The following is a 16,449-nucleotide window of genomic DNA, read 5'->3' on the forward strand; positions in this document are numbered from 1 at the left end:
GGCGAGTCTCGGCTTGATCACCAGCAGTAGGCGGCGTGTTCGCATGTGCCTCATTGCTGGAGGCACGGTCAGCCTGAGGCTGGCCGACTGCTCCATCATCTGGCGCGGCGTCTTCACCGTCCTCTTCCTCCTCCTGTTCACCCTCGTCGCTGGAGTCGATCTCCTCCGTCGAGTCTTCACCATCCGCCGGGTTCAGCCCAAACCAGTCCGCCGGTAGCGCAGCGCCGTGGTCGTTCAGCTCGGGGACAAAGACATTGGTGTCACTGTATTCAGCAATCGATGCAGCGCGATGAATGATAGCCAGTCGCACCGCCTCCAGCTCCTCGTGGGCCTCCTGCTGGAACGTGGCCAGCTGGGACAGGTCCAGCCCGGGGTACCATGCTCGGACGAACTCCAACGCCCGCCTGACGCCTGCCCGGGCTGCAGAAGCCTTCCACGCCTCGAAGCGGCTGGCCGCCACCTCCAGCCAGTCGGCGGTCCGACTAGGGGTGCGGGGAATCACCTCATCAGGCCAGAGGGTGGAAAGCACCTGAGCTCCAATGCGCTGAAGGCGGCGGAGCATCTGGTGGGCCGGCTGGAGATGCGCCTAGATGGCCAAGAGCCGCTCCTCAAGCGTCTGGCGAGCATCTGGCGCAATCTCGAGAGAATGTTGCGGTGGGCCTCGATGACCTGGCTGGCGGCATTAGAGTAGCCGGGGAAGTACTCTGCGCGAAGAAGAAAAGAGAAAATGCAAAGTCAGAAGTCGGACCAAGCAACAGGCGGCAAACAAAGGGACAAAGAGGAAGGCAGCTTATCGTCAACCATGTCTTCAATATGGCCATAGCCATCGTTCAGCGCCTGCCTCGACTCGGCCCAGTTCGCTGCCTCGGTCTCGTACTCGGCTTGGAGGGCGGCCTCACTGTCCTTCAACGCCTTGAGAGCCGCCTTATGACTCTCCTCCTAGTCAGCCAACTTCTTGGCCAAATGGTCGTGCTCCTGAGCCGCGGCACTGCACTGAGCCTCCTTGGCACGCAGCACGGTCTGGGCCTCACCCAGTTGCTGCCGCAGGTCGGCATTGGCCTCTGCAAAGAAGGCAAAGAAGAAAACAGTAAGAAAGAAGTCGCCAGAAAAGATCCGTCCAGACTGCTCAACAGTCGGCCTGAATCTCGGGGACTACACCCAGTGGGTGCGCTAACACGCCCCCACGAGAGATAGAAGATGAACACTTACTCCGGCTTTCAGACAAGTCGGTGGTCTTCTGAGTCAGCTCCCGGACATGGGAGATGAAGGCGGCCTCACGAAGATTATGATAGTCCTAAAAAAAGGACAGATGAACAAATAAAGATAATTCAGCACCCGAGTCTACTTAGAAGTTCCAAGCCGCCTGCTCAGCAGCCGACCCGAAACTCGGGGACTACACCTAGTGGGTGTGCTGACACGCCCCCACGGAAGAGTACAAGAGCGAGAAGCAAGAAGCCAGGGGCTTACCCAGATGGCTCCCCGCATCACCTGGAACTCCAGGTTGTAGTTCTTCAAGGCGACGGCCTGAGACTGAGGTCGACTCCGGGCGTCCTGCGCCGCCTCGTTCAGCACGGCCATCCCGCCTCCCGACGTCCATTCCGGCGAGCCGACGCTCACCGTTTCCAGCTCCAGGGCCGACGAGCTTGAGCCCCTGGCCTTCTGCGGGTACGGCACCGAGGCCGCCTTCCCTGTGCGCTGGCGTGCTGGAGATTGGACTACGAGGTCTTCCCTCGCAGCCGGCTCGCCTCCAGCCAGCGGCACGGGTGGTGCACTCGGCTGGCCGCCTTGGTTCGCTGCAGCTGGCGCTGGCGGAGTCACCTCCTTCTCCGGGGCGACGACATCGCCCTCCTTGAGGGAGTCCTGGATTACGGTGTCCTCGGACAGCCGGACTATGTACTTGTGCCAGACTGTTGGACTATGAAGATACAAGATTGAAGACTTCGTCCGGTGTCCAGGTGGGACTCTCCTTTGCGTGGAAGGCAAGCTTGGCAATTCGGATATGTAGATCTCCTTCTCTGTAACCGACTGTGTGTAACCCTAGCCCCCTCCGGTGTCTATATAAACCGGAGGGTTTAGTCCGTAGGACAACAACAATCATAATCATAGGCTAGCTTCTAGGGTTTAGCCTCTACGATCTCGTGGTAGATCAACTCTTGTAATACTCATATCATCAAGATCAATCAAGCAGGAAGTAGGGTATTACCTCCATAGAGAGTGCCCGAACCTGGGTAAACATTGTGTCCCCCGCCTCCTGTTACCATTAGCCTTAGACGCACAGTGCGGGACCCCCTACCTAAGATCCGTCGGTTTTGACACCGACATTGGTGCTTTCATTGAGAGTTCCACTGTGTCGTCACCATAAGGCTTGATAGCTCCTTCAATCATCCACAGCGATGTGATCCAGGGTGAGGCTTTCCTCCCCGGATAGATCTTCGTATTCGGCAGCTTCGCACTACGGGCCAACTCGCTTGGCCATCTGGAGGGGAGCGATAGCTACGCCCCTGGCTGTCAGGTCAGGTTGGGAAGCCTGAACTACACAGGTGACATCCACGGAGACTTGATCTTCAACGGATTCGAGACCATGTCAGGTGCGCCGAACAGTCATGATGAGCATGACTTAGATTTGCCATCAGATGGTGTTCGGGAAATCTCACCTGCGGATGCCCCGGCTCTTAATCCGGAGCCGATCGTGCCATTCGAGGACGGGTGGATGGACCCCGCCACGGAGGCCACACACTCAGCGGCGATAGAGCCGAACACAGACTTCGCCTCCAATGAGGTCTGCGGCGTCGGACCCCCGGACTCGTCTCCGGTCGCAGGCTCCGAACCGCGTACATCCGTGCCCATCGACTGATTGGGCACCTATCATGGAGTTTACCTCCCCCGATATCTTTCAGCACTCACCCTTGGGCGACGTGCTAAATTCATTAAAATCCCTCTCCCTATCAGGAGACTCTTGGCCGAACTATGTCTGGCTTGAGTGGGATGCGGACGATGAAGAAATTCGTTACCCACCCACCACCCACTTAATAGCCACTCTCGATGACTTAAACCAACATGCTTGATTTCGACTACGAAGATATCGACGGTATGGACGACGATGCCAGAGAAGAACAGGAACCACCGCCTAAAGGACACTGGACAGCCACCTGTAGGACCTTGAAGTATGTCTAGAGGGGGGGTGATTAGACTGCTTGATCAATTAAAAACTTAACCTTTTCCCAATTTTAGACTTTGGCTGATTTTAGCTATCTTTGGACAAGTCAAGCAATCTTCACACAATTCAAGCAAGCATGAAAAGAGTATATGAGCAGCGGAATTTAAAGCATGCAACTTGCAAGAATGTAAAGGGAAGGGTTTGGAGGATTCAAACGCAATTGGAGACACGGATGTTTTTGTCGTGGTTTCGATAGGTGGTGCTATCGTACATCCACGTTTATGGAGACTTCAACCAACGAAGGGTAAGGTTGCGCGAGTCCACGGAGGGCTCCACCCACGAGGGTCCATGAAGAAGCAACCTTGTCCATCCCACCATGGCCGTCGCCCACGAAGGACTTGCCTCACTAGCGGTAGATCTTCACGAAGTAGGCGATCTCCTTGCCCTTACAAACTCCTTAGTTCAACTCCACAATCTTGTCGGAGGCTCCCAAGTGACACCTAGCCAATCTAGGAGACACCACTCTCCAAGAAGTAACAAATGGTGCGTTGATGATCAACTCCTTGCTCTTGTGCTTCAAATGATAGTGTCCCCAACACTCAACTCTCTCTCATAGGATTTGGAGCTGGTGCAAAAGAAGATTTGGGTGGAAAGCAACTTGTGGAAGGCTAGAGATCAAGATTCATATGGTAGGAATGGAATATCTTGGCCTCAACACATGAGTAGGTGGTTCTCTCTCAGAACTGGTAAGTTGGAAGTGTAGGTTTGTTCTGATGGCTCTCTCCACGAATGAAGAGGAGGTGGAGGGGTATATATAGCCTCCACACAAAATCTAACCGTTACACACAATTTACCAAACTCAGTGGGACCGAATCAACAAACTCGGTCGGTCCGATTTAGCAAATCTAGTGATCGTTAGGATTTTCGGTGGGATCGACATGCAACTCGGTATGACCGATATGGTTAGGGTTAGGGCATAACGTAATCTCGGTGAGACTGATTACACAAACTCGGTGAGACTGATTTTGGTAATTAGCTAACCAGAGAGTTGGTCAGGAAAACTCGATGGGACCGATTCGCTCTTTTCGGTGAGACCGAAATGTTACGAAAGGGAAACAGAGAGTTTACATTGCAATCTCGGTGGGACCGATCGCTCACTTTGGTTAGACCAAAGCGTTACGAAGGGAAACAGAGAGATTACAATCCCATCTCAGTGAGACGGAGATCCCTATCGGTGAGACCGATTTGCCTAGGGTTTGTGGTAGTGGCTATGACATTTGAACTCGGTGGCGCTGGATAGAAAGAATCGGTGGGACCAATTTTGACTTTGGGTTTAGGTCATATGTGGATGTGAGAAAGTAGTTGAGGGTTTCTGGATCATATCACTAAGCACTTGAAACAAGAGGCTCATTAAGCAACACCTCATCCCTCCTTGATAGTATTAGCTTTTCCTATAGACTCAATGTGATCTTGGATCACTAAAATGTAAAATGTAGAGTCTTGAGCTTTTGAGCTTGAGCCAATCCTTTGTCCTTAATATTTTGAGGGATCAACTTTCATCATCCATGCCATGCCATTCATTGAGCTTTCCTGAAATATTTGTCTTGGAATAGCATTAGCTCAATGAGCTATATGTTGTTATGAATTACCAAGACCACCTTGGGATAGTTGCACTTTCAATCTCCCCCTTTTTGGTAATTGATGACAACATATAGATCAAAGCTTCAACAAATGATAATAATATTGAAAAACATCGTCTCTTTGAGAAGTATGTGATAAGCAAGAGCTCCCCCTAAATTTGTGCATAGTTTAAGATTTGCTTTGGACTGCAAATGCACAAGGAATTAGGCTCATGGGTTACTCTTCCATGTCACATACATCTTGGTGGAGCGCTCAAAATAATAAAGATTGAATACATGCACTCATCACCAAGCAAAGTGAATGATCATATAAGGATAAGTAAGATAATATCATCTAACAAGCATAAGTGTAGATTATGATCAAACACATGATCATCAATGTCTCACAGATAATAGCATAGTATCTCAAGCAATCAAAAGCAAACAAAGTTCAACCAAGAAGACAAGAGAGAACAAAAGCAAACTCTCGCTCTCGAAGCCTATGATCTATAAATTTTTCTCCCCCTTTGGCAACAAGTTACCAAAAAGTTCCTAGAAAATGCATAGTACTATATCGTCTCTCAGGCTTGGTCTTCAGTTGGTGGTGTAGAGATGGCTCCTTTGACGAAGACTTCAGTTGATGTGGATGGATCTGAAGGAGTTGGTGCTGAAGCTTATTGCACTAGAGTTGTAGCTAGTGCATATGAAGTGACTCTGGTGTCTGTTACTGGCTCTGCAGCTGATCTCTGAGCTCGAGGCACTTTGGCTAATGCATCAGTAGTTGTTCTGCCCTTCCTCTCCTACATGTCATCCTGTAGCTGCTCCACAACTGACTGAATCTTAGTTACTTTGACATCGAAATCATAGAATTTTTGTTCCATGATTCTTTCCAGGCTCTCCTGGTTTTGAGTTAGGGTGGCCAACCCTTTCTCAATCCTCAGAGTTGATGCTATCAAGTAACCAAGCTGGTCCTGCTTGTTCTTCAAAAAGTATTCAAATGCCTCCTCTTGAGTTGGCATCTTGGCAGCCTTCTCTTTCTTTGCTTTCTCCTTCTTCTCTTGAGCTTGTACTGATGAAGGTTCATTCTCATTCATCACAACTTGATTGTCCTCAAAGTCTATATAGAGAACAAAGTGTTCCTTATCCAACAGATATTTTCATGTGCCCATCTTTGAGTTAATCAACTCCTGAATTTGTGGGGCATATCCACAACTTCTCTTTTGGTCTGCTACTGTCCTCTTGATAGTCTCAACCATGAGGCTCATGACCTTGAATTTCTGTGGAACATCAAATATGTGTAGCAAATGAATTGCATGCCCTCTGATCATGTTGCGGTCACCTGACTTGGGCAAAAGAGTGTGCCTTAGGATCCAGTTGATCGTTGGCAGCCCTGACAGAAGAAAATGGACTGACCCAAACTTGAAAGTCTCAAGAGCTTCGTCTGGGATCTCCTTGTACATATGTGACATAGAATTGTGATCCATCTTTTTCTTGGCATAAACATCCAAGTCATCTTCACTCTCCTTTGGGGCATTGATCAGCTTAGCCCGTTCCTCAATAGTTGATTGGTATCTCGTACCTTCAGAAATCCAAACTATCCTGCCATCTGGATAGAAATGTGTTGTGGAGTAGAATTGCATAATGAGCTCATCATTCCAGTTTGTGAGCTTCTGCCCAACAAAGTCTGCAACTCCACACGCACTGAAGCTGTCATACACTCCAGGATAATGTTCTTCATTCTCCTTCATGTAGGTCTAGTCGACCCACCCCATATCACACACTATAGGCTTCTTGTCCAACAAGATTGTCTCATCAAAATCCTGTTGTTCCTTTGTGTGGAACCTGTAATCAACAGCAGTCCTTCTCCTGGTGGCACATGGATCTGACTCTCTCCATAGCCTCAACCCTGAGTCTCTCCCGATCTTCATGTTCCCAGCCACAGGATGAGCATCATTGTGGTCTGGAATCTTGGGTTTAAGCTTCCTCAGGACTTGTCCTTCATCATCTTCCTCAGCAGCAACTTCAGGCACTAGGTCCTTGTTCTTCTCAGCAGCTGGTATACTCCTGGTATTCCTCTTTGGTGCATTCTTGGGCTTGGAGGCAGCTTTGGGTGCTTCTTTGGGCTTTGATGTTGCAGCCCCTGACCTTATAGCATCACCCATCAGCTTTTGTGCCTTGGGTGTTGGTGCAGCAACCTCTTCTTCCTCCTCCTCAGAGTCTCTCCTCATAGAGGGATTGCCAAGAACTTTGGCAGTAGTGGTTCTAACTCTCTTTTTCTTTTTATCTTGACCAGCAGCTTCATCTTCTGACTCAATAGTAAACTTCCTGGTTTCTCTAGTGGCAACCTTCCTGGGTTTGGAAGTAGGAACCCTTCTTGCAGGTGCCTTCTTCTGCACTACTGGCTTAGTGGCTGCAGCTGAACCATATTCTTTCTTGACCACCTTCTTCTTGGAAGTGGCCTCATCTTCAGCTGCCACATAATCCTCATCCTCAGAGTCCGAGGTTCTCTTCCTTCTGGCTCTTATGGATGCTTTAGGCAAATTGCTAGGAGTGCTTCGGCTGCCATCATATGAAGTGCTAGAGGGACGAGTGCCCTCACTCATGTGAATCTGCTCTTCTGACTTGTTCTGGCTGTCACTTTGGTCTGACCTGTTGAATTTACTGACTGCTGACCCTGTGAATAGTTATAGATGAGATAGAGTGGATGAGCATCACAAAATGCAGATATTTTTGCAAAAGAATGATTCAAAAACTTAGTTTTAGTTTTCCAGAGAAAGCATTTCGGATCAACCGATTTTCAAACTTGGTGATACCGAAGCAGTTTTGGAACCTAAACTAGTGAACTCGGTTAGACCGAGTCACAGTTCGGTGGCACCGAGACTGCTAGGGTTTCACAAAGTTCTAAAATCGGTCACACCGATTAGCAATTCTCGGTCAGACCGAGAGTTACTAGTGCAATGGCGTTAGCCGAATCGGTGGGACCGAGTTTTTCAACTCGGTGGGTCTGAGATGGTTTCGGCGGAAACCTAACCCTAAATTTTCAAATAGCATCTATTCTAAGGATTGTTTTGACTGGATAGAGGTGTTTCACTCGTGGAAAGAATCATAATGAACACAATGTGATGAGAATCAGAAGAGGATAGCACCATGATCGAGTTCATACCCTAGTTCGGCGATGAACTCGCTACGGCGGCAACGGCGGAGATGAAATCCGTTGACGGCGGCGGAGACCAGCGACAGGAGGTAGTTGGCGATGAAGTCGACGATCCAGAGACCTAGAAGGCAAAGCTTTCTATGCGCGGGCGAAGAGGTTTGGAGAAAGTTTTCCAAATTTTGCCCGTGTGAATATATAGCCCGACACTATCGGTGTGACCGAGTGGAACGACTCGGTGGCACCGAGATGCATAACTGTTGACAGTTACAGCAACTCGGTGTGACCGAAAAGTTCAAATCGGTTGCAGCGAGATTGAAAACCTAGATCGACTTAGTGATCTCGGTGTGACCGAAATGGAAGAATCGGTCAGACCGAAAAGCACAAAGAAGTTTTGGAAGTTTAAGTCTATGACGAATCGGGGACTCCGAGTGCTCCTCACACAGAGTGGTTCGAATCTGACTTGATCAAATTTTGTGATGTAGCATGAATAGAGTTTGATACGAGAAAAGCATAGATAGCTAGAGAAGGTTCTTAGGCATTATTGTCCATCCACTTGGCCAAAGAAAAAGAAACCAATCAATCAAAACAACAAGTGGATGTCCTCGAATGAGTAAAATATGCAACCAACATGCTCACACAATAAAATGGTAAATGAAATATGCGGCAAAGCATGCACAACCAATTCTAGCATCTATCAAACAATTGGCGATGACTAGGTAATCTATATATGAGTATATTGACTTAGGAGTCAAATGAGAACATTTGATCATAGGTCATACTCATCATTTAAGCTTAAGTGGGGTTACCACTTTTACATAATGCATTGATGTCTTCACATCATTAGAGTTGCTTTGACTCAATTCTTAGAGTTAAGCTCCCCCTAGATGTGAGATCCCCCCTTGGTGGGATGAACTAACCTTGGCTTTTATCGATGATGACTTCATGTACGTGTTGAAGATGTGGATGCTCAATGTTGGTGTAGATCATTTGGAGCAATCCTTTAGAGTGAGTTGCACTTTCAATACCTACATCGGTTAGTCCCACAAGGAACAAACAAGAATATCCATAGACATAGAGTGATGCACACACAATATGATGTCCATGAAAACATTAGGTTACCTTGTCCCTTGCCTTACCAACATGAGGGTTTGTGACTCCTTGAAGTAGTGCAAGATATGGAAGTTGATTGCACTTGTCCTTGCCATAATGATATGAGTGAAGAATGTTGGCGGAGTCACCCTCAAGAACACTCTAGTTCTTCTTCTTCGGGATCGACATCATCTTGATGGGAATCCTTGGAGTTGTAGTTGTACTTGATGAAGTAGAACTTGACGTAGTCTTGGGAACCCACTTGACCAAGGCCTTATGTGCTTCTTCAAATGCATCAATCTCCTCTTGAAGCTTGTCCTTGCCTTTGTTCTTGTGGTCTTGTGGTGGAAGATCATCTTGTGCTTGTGCTCCCTGGAAGGAAGTAGGATCACACTTCTCTTGTTGAGGAACAAACTTCGTCTTGGGGTATTGATATTCTTCCCACTCAACTCCATTGGCATTGAACTTTCGCTCAAAACCAGCACCTTGATTCTTCCGGTGCCTTCCTTCCTTGCGTACAATTTCCTCGAATTGCTTACTCCCGGCAAGGCTCTTGTATACACCTTTCTCTATAATTCTCTTCAATAAGCTATTTTATTTCTCAAGTGTAACTTGGCTAAGAGAATCATTAGTGGAATCAAGAGAACTACTAGAAGCAACAATATTTAATTTAGCATTATTATTGTTACTACTAGAGGAAGAATCTTTCTTGTTCTTGTTACTAGACTTGACTTGAGGCATGTAAGTAGATAAGAGTAAATGCTTGGCAACGTAAGAAGAACTTTTCTTACGGATATCATCATTAATTGCCTTTAAGAACTCATGCTCTTGCTCAAGATTGAGCTTTTCAAAGCGTAACTTCTCGTGAGCCCTTAAAAGTTCTCGATGATCTTCAAAGATAGTTTCATGAGCTAACTTAATAGTGTTTAGTTCTTTAGTTAGAAGCTCAATCTTCTCCTTATCACTGTCATTTGTTTTATCTTGATTAGCATGATTAGTTGACATTTCATCATAGTATTCATTACTAGAGTTGTCAATAAGTAAATCATCATCACCTAACAAGTCATCTTCATCACTATTAAAATCAACATACTCGGGGTGTGTTACCTTAGGACCTTTGGCCATGAAGCATCTTCCAATTCCTTCATTTGGTGAATCAAATATGTCGTAGGAGTTGGTTGACACAAGTGCTAGACCGGAAACACCTTCATCTTGAGTATATTCGGAGTCGGAGTGATAGCTTCTCTTGGAGTGATTGTCAGAGTCGGAGTCGGATACCCATTCACCAACATGAGCTTGATGTCTTCGTTTTGTGTAGCTCTTTGATGACTTGTCCTTCCTTTCCGAATCCTTGCGTCTCCGTGAGGGTCTTCGTTCATAACGATCATCTCTACTCCTTCTCTCTCTTGGTGGTGATTCTTCTCTTCTACTTCTTCTTTTTGGAGAATCTTCTCTTCTTTAGGGTGCCGTACACTCATTGGAATAGTGTCCGGGTCTCCCACAATTGTAGCAATTGCACTGTCGACTAGAAGATCTTTTGTCATTGTAGGACCTCGACTTAGAGCTTCTTTCTTTGCTTCTACTCTTGTAGAATTTGTTGAAGTTCTTCACCATTAAGCTCAATTCTTCATTGAAGGTTTGTTTCTCACTTGATGATGTGGGGGATTCACATGAGGCTTTGTAAGCACCACTTGACTTGTTGTGAAGTTCCTCCTTATCCTTGAGTGACATCTCATGAGCAACAATTCTTCCAATGACTTCCGTTGGCTTGAGATCTTTGTAATTTGGCATCATTTGGATCAATGTGCACACGGTATCATATTTTCCATCCAATGCTCTTAGGATCTTCTTGATGATGAATCTGTCGGTCATCTCTTCACTTCCTAAGCCGGCAATCTCATTTGTGATAAGAGCAAGCCTAGAGTACATTTCAGCGACACCTTCACCATCCTTCATTTTAAACTTGTCAAGCTTACTTTGAAGCACATCCAACATTGATTCCTTGACGGAGTCGGTACCTTCATGCATATCAATCAAAGTATCCCAAATTTCCTTTGCATTCTCAAGACGGCTGATTTTGTTGAATTCTTTGGGGCACAAGCCATTGAAGAGGATATCACAAGCTTGAGCATTGTATTGCAGCATCTTCAATTCATCCGCACTAGCTTCACGGTTCGGCTCTCTCCCATCAAAGAATTCACCTTGAAAGCCAATAAACACAATAGCCCAAACGGCAGGGTTATGTCCGAGAATATGCATTTTCATCTTATGCTTCCAACTAGCAAAGTTAGTGCCATCAAAGTAAGGACCTCTACGGTGATAATTTCCCTCGCTAGACGCCATATTCTCCTAGGTTGTGAAACCAAGGCTATGACCACCAAAAGCTATGGAAATCAAAGCAAATGGAGACCAAAGCACTGATACCACTTGTAGGACCTTGAAGTATGTCTAGAGGGGGGGTGATTAGACTACTTGACCAATTAAAAACTTAACCTTTTCCCAATTTTAGATTTTGGCAGATTTTAGCTATCTTTGGACAAGTCAAGCAATCTTCACACAATTCAAGCAAGCATGCAAAGAGTATATGAGCAGCGGAATTTAAAGCATGCAACTTGCAAGAATGTAAAGGGAAGGGTTTGGAGGATTCAAACGCAATTGGAGACACGGATGTTTTTGTCGTGGTTCCGATAGGTGGTGCTATCATACATCCACGTTGATGGAGACTTCAACCCACGAAGGGTAACGGTTGCGCGAGTCCACGGAGGGCTCCACCCATGAAGGGTCCACGAAGAAGCAACCTTGTCTATCCCACCATGGTCGTCGCCCATGAAGGACTTGCCTCACTAGCGGTAGATCTTCACAAAGTAGGCAATCTCCTTGCCCTTACAAACTCCTTGGTTCAACTCCACAATCTTGTCGGAGGCTCCCAAGTGACACCTAGCGAATCTAGGAGACACCACTCTCCAAGAAGTAACAAATGGAGCGTTGATGATAAACTCCTTGATCTTGTGCTTCAAATGATAGTCTCCCCAACACTCAACTCTCTCTCATAGGATTTGGATCTGGTGGAAAGAAGATTTGAGTGGAAAGCAACTTGGGGAAGGCTAGAGATCAAGATTTATATGGTAGGAATGGAATATCTTGGCCTCAACACATGAGTAGGTGGTTCTCTCTCAGAACTGGTAAGTTGGAAGTGTAGGTTTGTTCTGATGGCTCTCTCCATGAACGAAGAGGAGGTGGAGGGGTATATATAGCCTCCACACAAAATCTAACCGTTACACGCAATTTACCAAACTTGGTGGGACCGAATCAACAAACTCAGTCGGACCGATTTAGCAAATCTAGTGACCGTTAGGATTTTCGGTGGGACCGACATGCAACTCGGTATGACCGATATGGTTAGGGTTAGGGCATATCGTAATCTCGGTGAGACCGATTACACAAACTCGGTGAGACCTATTTTGGTAATTAGCTAACCAGAGAGTTGGTCAAGCAAACTCGGTGGGACCGATTCGCTCTTTTCGGTGAGACTGAAATGTTACGAAAGGGAAACAGAGAGTTTACATTGCAATCTCGGTGGGACCAATCGCTCACCTCGGTTAGACCGAAACGTTACGAAGGGAAACAGAGAGATTGCAATCCCATCTCGGTGAGACTGAGATCCCTATCGGTGAGACTGATTTGCCTAAGGTTTGTGGCAGTGGCTATGACATTTGAACTCGGTGGCACCGGATAGAAAGAATCGGTGGGACAGATTTTGACTTTGGGTTTAGGTCGTATGTGGATGTGAGAAAGTAGTTGAGTGTTTCTGGAGCATATCACTAAGCACTTGAAGCAAGAGGCTCATTAAGCAACACCTCATCCCTCCTTGATAGTATTGGCTTTTCCTATAGACTCAATGTGATCTTGGATCACTAAAATGTAAAATGTAGAGTCTTGAGCTTTTGAGCTTGAGCCAATCCTTTGTCCTTAATATTTTGAGGGATCCACTTTCATCATCCATGCCATGCCATTCATTGAGCTTTCCTGAAATATTTGTCTTGGAATAGCATTAGCTCAATGAGCTATATGTTGTTATGAATTACCAAAACCACCTAGGGATAGTTGCACTTTCACCATCTCATCATATGATATATATATATGGTGGACAGGCCCAAATAAAGCAATGGCGACGAGGCAACGAAGGATAATCCCCTCGAGAAGCAATCTAAGCGCCGGCGGCGCTGCTCTAAACCCCGCCATAGCAAAACTGGCGATACCAGCACAAGAGACAATAGCACTCCGGATGGTGCCGAAGACAAAAACAATCCCGCCTAGCCAAGCTTCGAACAAACCAGACGGGAGTATGGGAAAGTTAGCCCTGATAAACAGGCAATGGATGGAGACTCGGAGGATGACAACTACATGCCCCTCTCCAAAGACGAGGTGAGCCTCGGCGACAAAGAATTCATCGTGCCCGAGGATCCCGTCGAGCAGGAGCGCTTCAAGCGCCGGCTTATAGCCACTGCAAAAAGCCTGAAGAAAAAGCAGCAGCAGCTTCAAGCTGATCAAGATCTACTAACTGATAGATGGACTGAGGTCCTGGCAGCCGAGGAATACGGACTCGAGCGCCCAACCAAAATTTACCCAAAGCGTAGGTTGTTACCTCAACTCGAGGAGGAGGCACTAGAGCCTACACTACCAGCGTAGGATGCGGCTGACCGGCCACCACGTGGCCGAGACAAAGCGGTGCATCAGCCCGAACACCAGAACGCACCCCATCACCAAACAAGCAAAGACACAAAGGCCCGGGCCTACATGCATAACCTGCAAGACAAATTGGAAAACAAAGCAGGACAGTCAAGATCGATCTACGGATCACGGGGGCGCGTTCCAGCGCGTGACGATGACCGTCATGCCGGATATACTAAATACAAATCCGGCCGGGCCGAATACAACAGATCAGACTCATTTGAACTGCGCCGTGATGTAGCCCGGCGTAGAGGCGCCGCACACCCCATATGCTTCACTGACGAAGTAATGGATCACGAATTCCCAGAAGGGTTTAAGCCCGTGAATATCGAGCCCTATGATGGGACCACGAACCCCGCTGTATGGATAGAAGATTTCTTTCTCCACATTCACATGGCCCCCGGGGATGATCTACACGCCATCAAGTACCTCCCACTAAAACTCAAGGGACCGGCTCGGCATTGGCTGAATAGTTTGCCGGCAAACTCCATTGGAAGTTGGGAGCACCTGGAAGATGCATTCTTGGATAACTTCCAGGGCACCTATGTGCGACCACCGGATGCTGATGATTTAAGTCACATAACCCAACAGCCCGGAGAGTCAGCCAGGAAATTCTGGACCCGGTTCCTAACTAAAAAGACCAAATTGTTGACTGTCCGGATGCCGAAGCCCTAGCGGCCTTTAAGCATAACATCCGTGACGAGTGGCTTGCACGACACGACGACCAAGAGAAGCTGAAGTCCATGTCAGCCCTAACGACACTCATGACCCGCTTTTGCGCGGGCGAAGATAGCTGGTTGGCTCGTAGCAACAGCACAGTAAGCAATCTTGGCCCACCAGATGCTAGAGATAGCAACGTCAAGCCCCGACGCAACAAACACAAGCGTCGCAATAATGGCGATAACGCCAAAGACACGGCCATTAATGCCGGATTCAGTGGCTCTTAGTCCGGTCAGTGGAAAAAACCATTCAAAAGGAACAATCCGAGCCCGTCCAGTCTGGACCACATACTCGACCGTCCATGCCAAATTCATGGCACCCCAGGAACACCAGCTAATCATATCAACAGAGAATGCTGGGTCTTCAAACAAGCCGACAGGTCAGGTTCCAAAAACAAGGATAAGGGGTCTCAAAGCGATGATGACAACGAGGAGCCCCGGCCACCGAACTCAGGAGGGCAAAAGAAATTCCCCCCGCAAATCAAAATAGTGAACATGATAAATGCCACCAACATTCCCAAGTAGGAACGGATGCGCACTCTTAGGGATGTCGACGTAACAGAGCCAATCGCCCACAATATAACCTATGGCCGATCACCTTTGACCGTACGGATCATCCATCCAATACCAATCAGGGCAATTCAGCCGCACTAGTCCTTGACCCAATAATTGACAGATTCCACCTCACACGAGTCCTTATGGACAGAGACAGCAGTCTAAACCTGCTGTATCAGGACACAGTGCGCAAGATGGGTATTGATCTTTCGATAATCAAGCCCACTAAAACCACCTTTAAAGGTGTTATACCAGGTGTGGAGGCCCATTGTACAGGCTCCATCACTCTGGAGGTAGTCTTCGGATCACCGTACAATTACAGTACTGAAGAGTTAATCTTCGACATCGTTCCTTTTCGCAGTAATTATCATGCAATGCTCAGACGAACCGCGTTTGCTCGATTCAACGCGGTGCCACATTATGCCTACCGTAAGCTCAAGATGCCTGGTCCGTGCAGCATCATTACAGTTAATGGCAAGGCCGAATGCCCCCTCTGTGCCGAAGAGTATACCGCCGCCTTAACAGTAGAAGCAATGAGTGGCATCTTTGAATCGAACCTTGCATCGACGGCCAAGCTTCCGGACACCATCAAAGGAGTCCGAACTACTACACGGCAGGATAGCCCAGCTCGTTAGGAGCTCATTTAAACCTCCCGGCAGTAAAGGGAGGCACAGCTAGGATAGGCCACACAATGTGCCTTAACCGCTCTGTGGCACACAAATATCTTTTTGCACTTTGTTTGCAGGTCCACTTTTGCGTAAGCCAGGACTGGAGACATGGAAACAGCTCGAACGCGTAAGGGAATCCTTAGATATTCCCCTCGATGACCATCCGATTATACTCCGGATCTGCACACAGCCTCCTCCTGCCTGGTCTCAGCAAGTTCCGAAGTCATATCTCTTTTTATCACATTACCTGTACTCGTACGCACTGACGTGTTATACAATTACAACATGTGGCTTTATATGACGCTTATCTGCTGTTGTTTCTTATTGACACTCTTTGTCAAATGGCATCTGTACACCGCGATATGCCTGAATATGCCACGGGCTTCATTGTACCCATAATACAGCAATAAAGTCCGAACACCTTCATGGTCATTCGGCACCCCAAACTTATAGCATTATATGCATCATCTCCGAATCATGTCTTGGGCCAATAGTTGGGTTTGCCCGGCTCCCATGTTTTGCTGCCTTACGTTCCGCTATATCGGCTAAGGCGGCACAGGGCGAACTACCGCGATTGTGTCCCGGTTCTTCTGGACGAGCGCCTCAGTAGAGAAAGACGAAAACTAACTGTCACGATACGGCGAGAGCTGGTCAGCTGTTCGAGAGGTTGTAAAATCTTTAAGGATTTCTTCCACATTATGCGATAACTAATCCAGCGTGCGATGGATCGGCTTTTCTTCCAATCAGGTGCCTATAG

The sequence above is a fragment of the Triticum dicoccoides genome, chromosome 5B, assembly GCF_002162155.2.
Source record: "Triticum dicoccoides isolate Atlit2015 ecotype Zavitan chromosome 5B, WEW_v2.0, whole genome shotgun sequence".
In the NCBI taxonomy this organism is placed as follows: Eukaryota; Viridiplantae; Streptophyta; class Magnoliopsida; order Poales; family Poaceae; genus Triticum; species Triticum dicoccoides.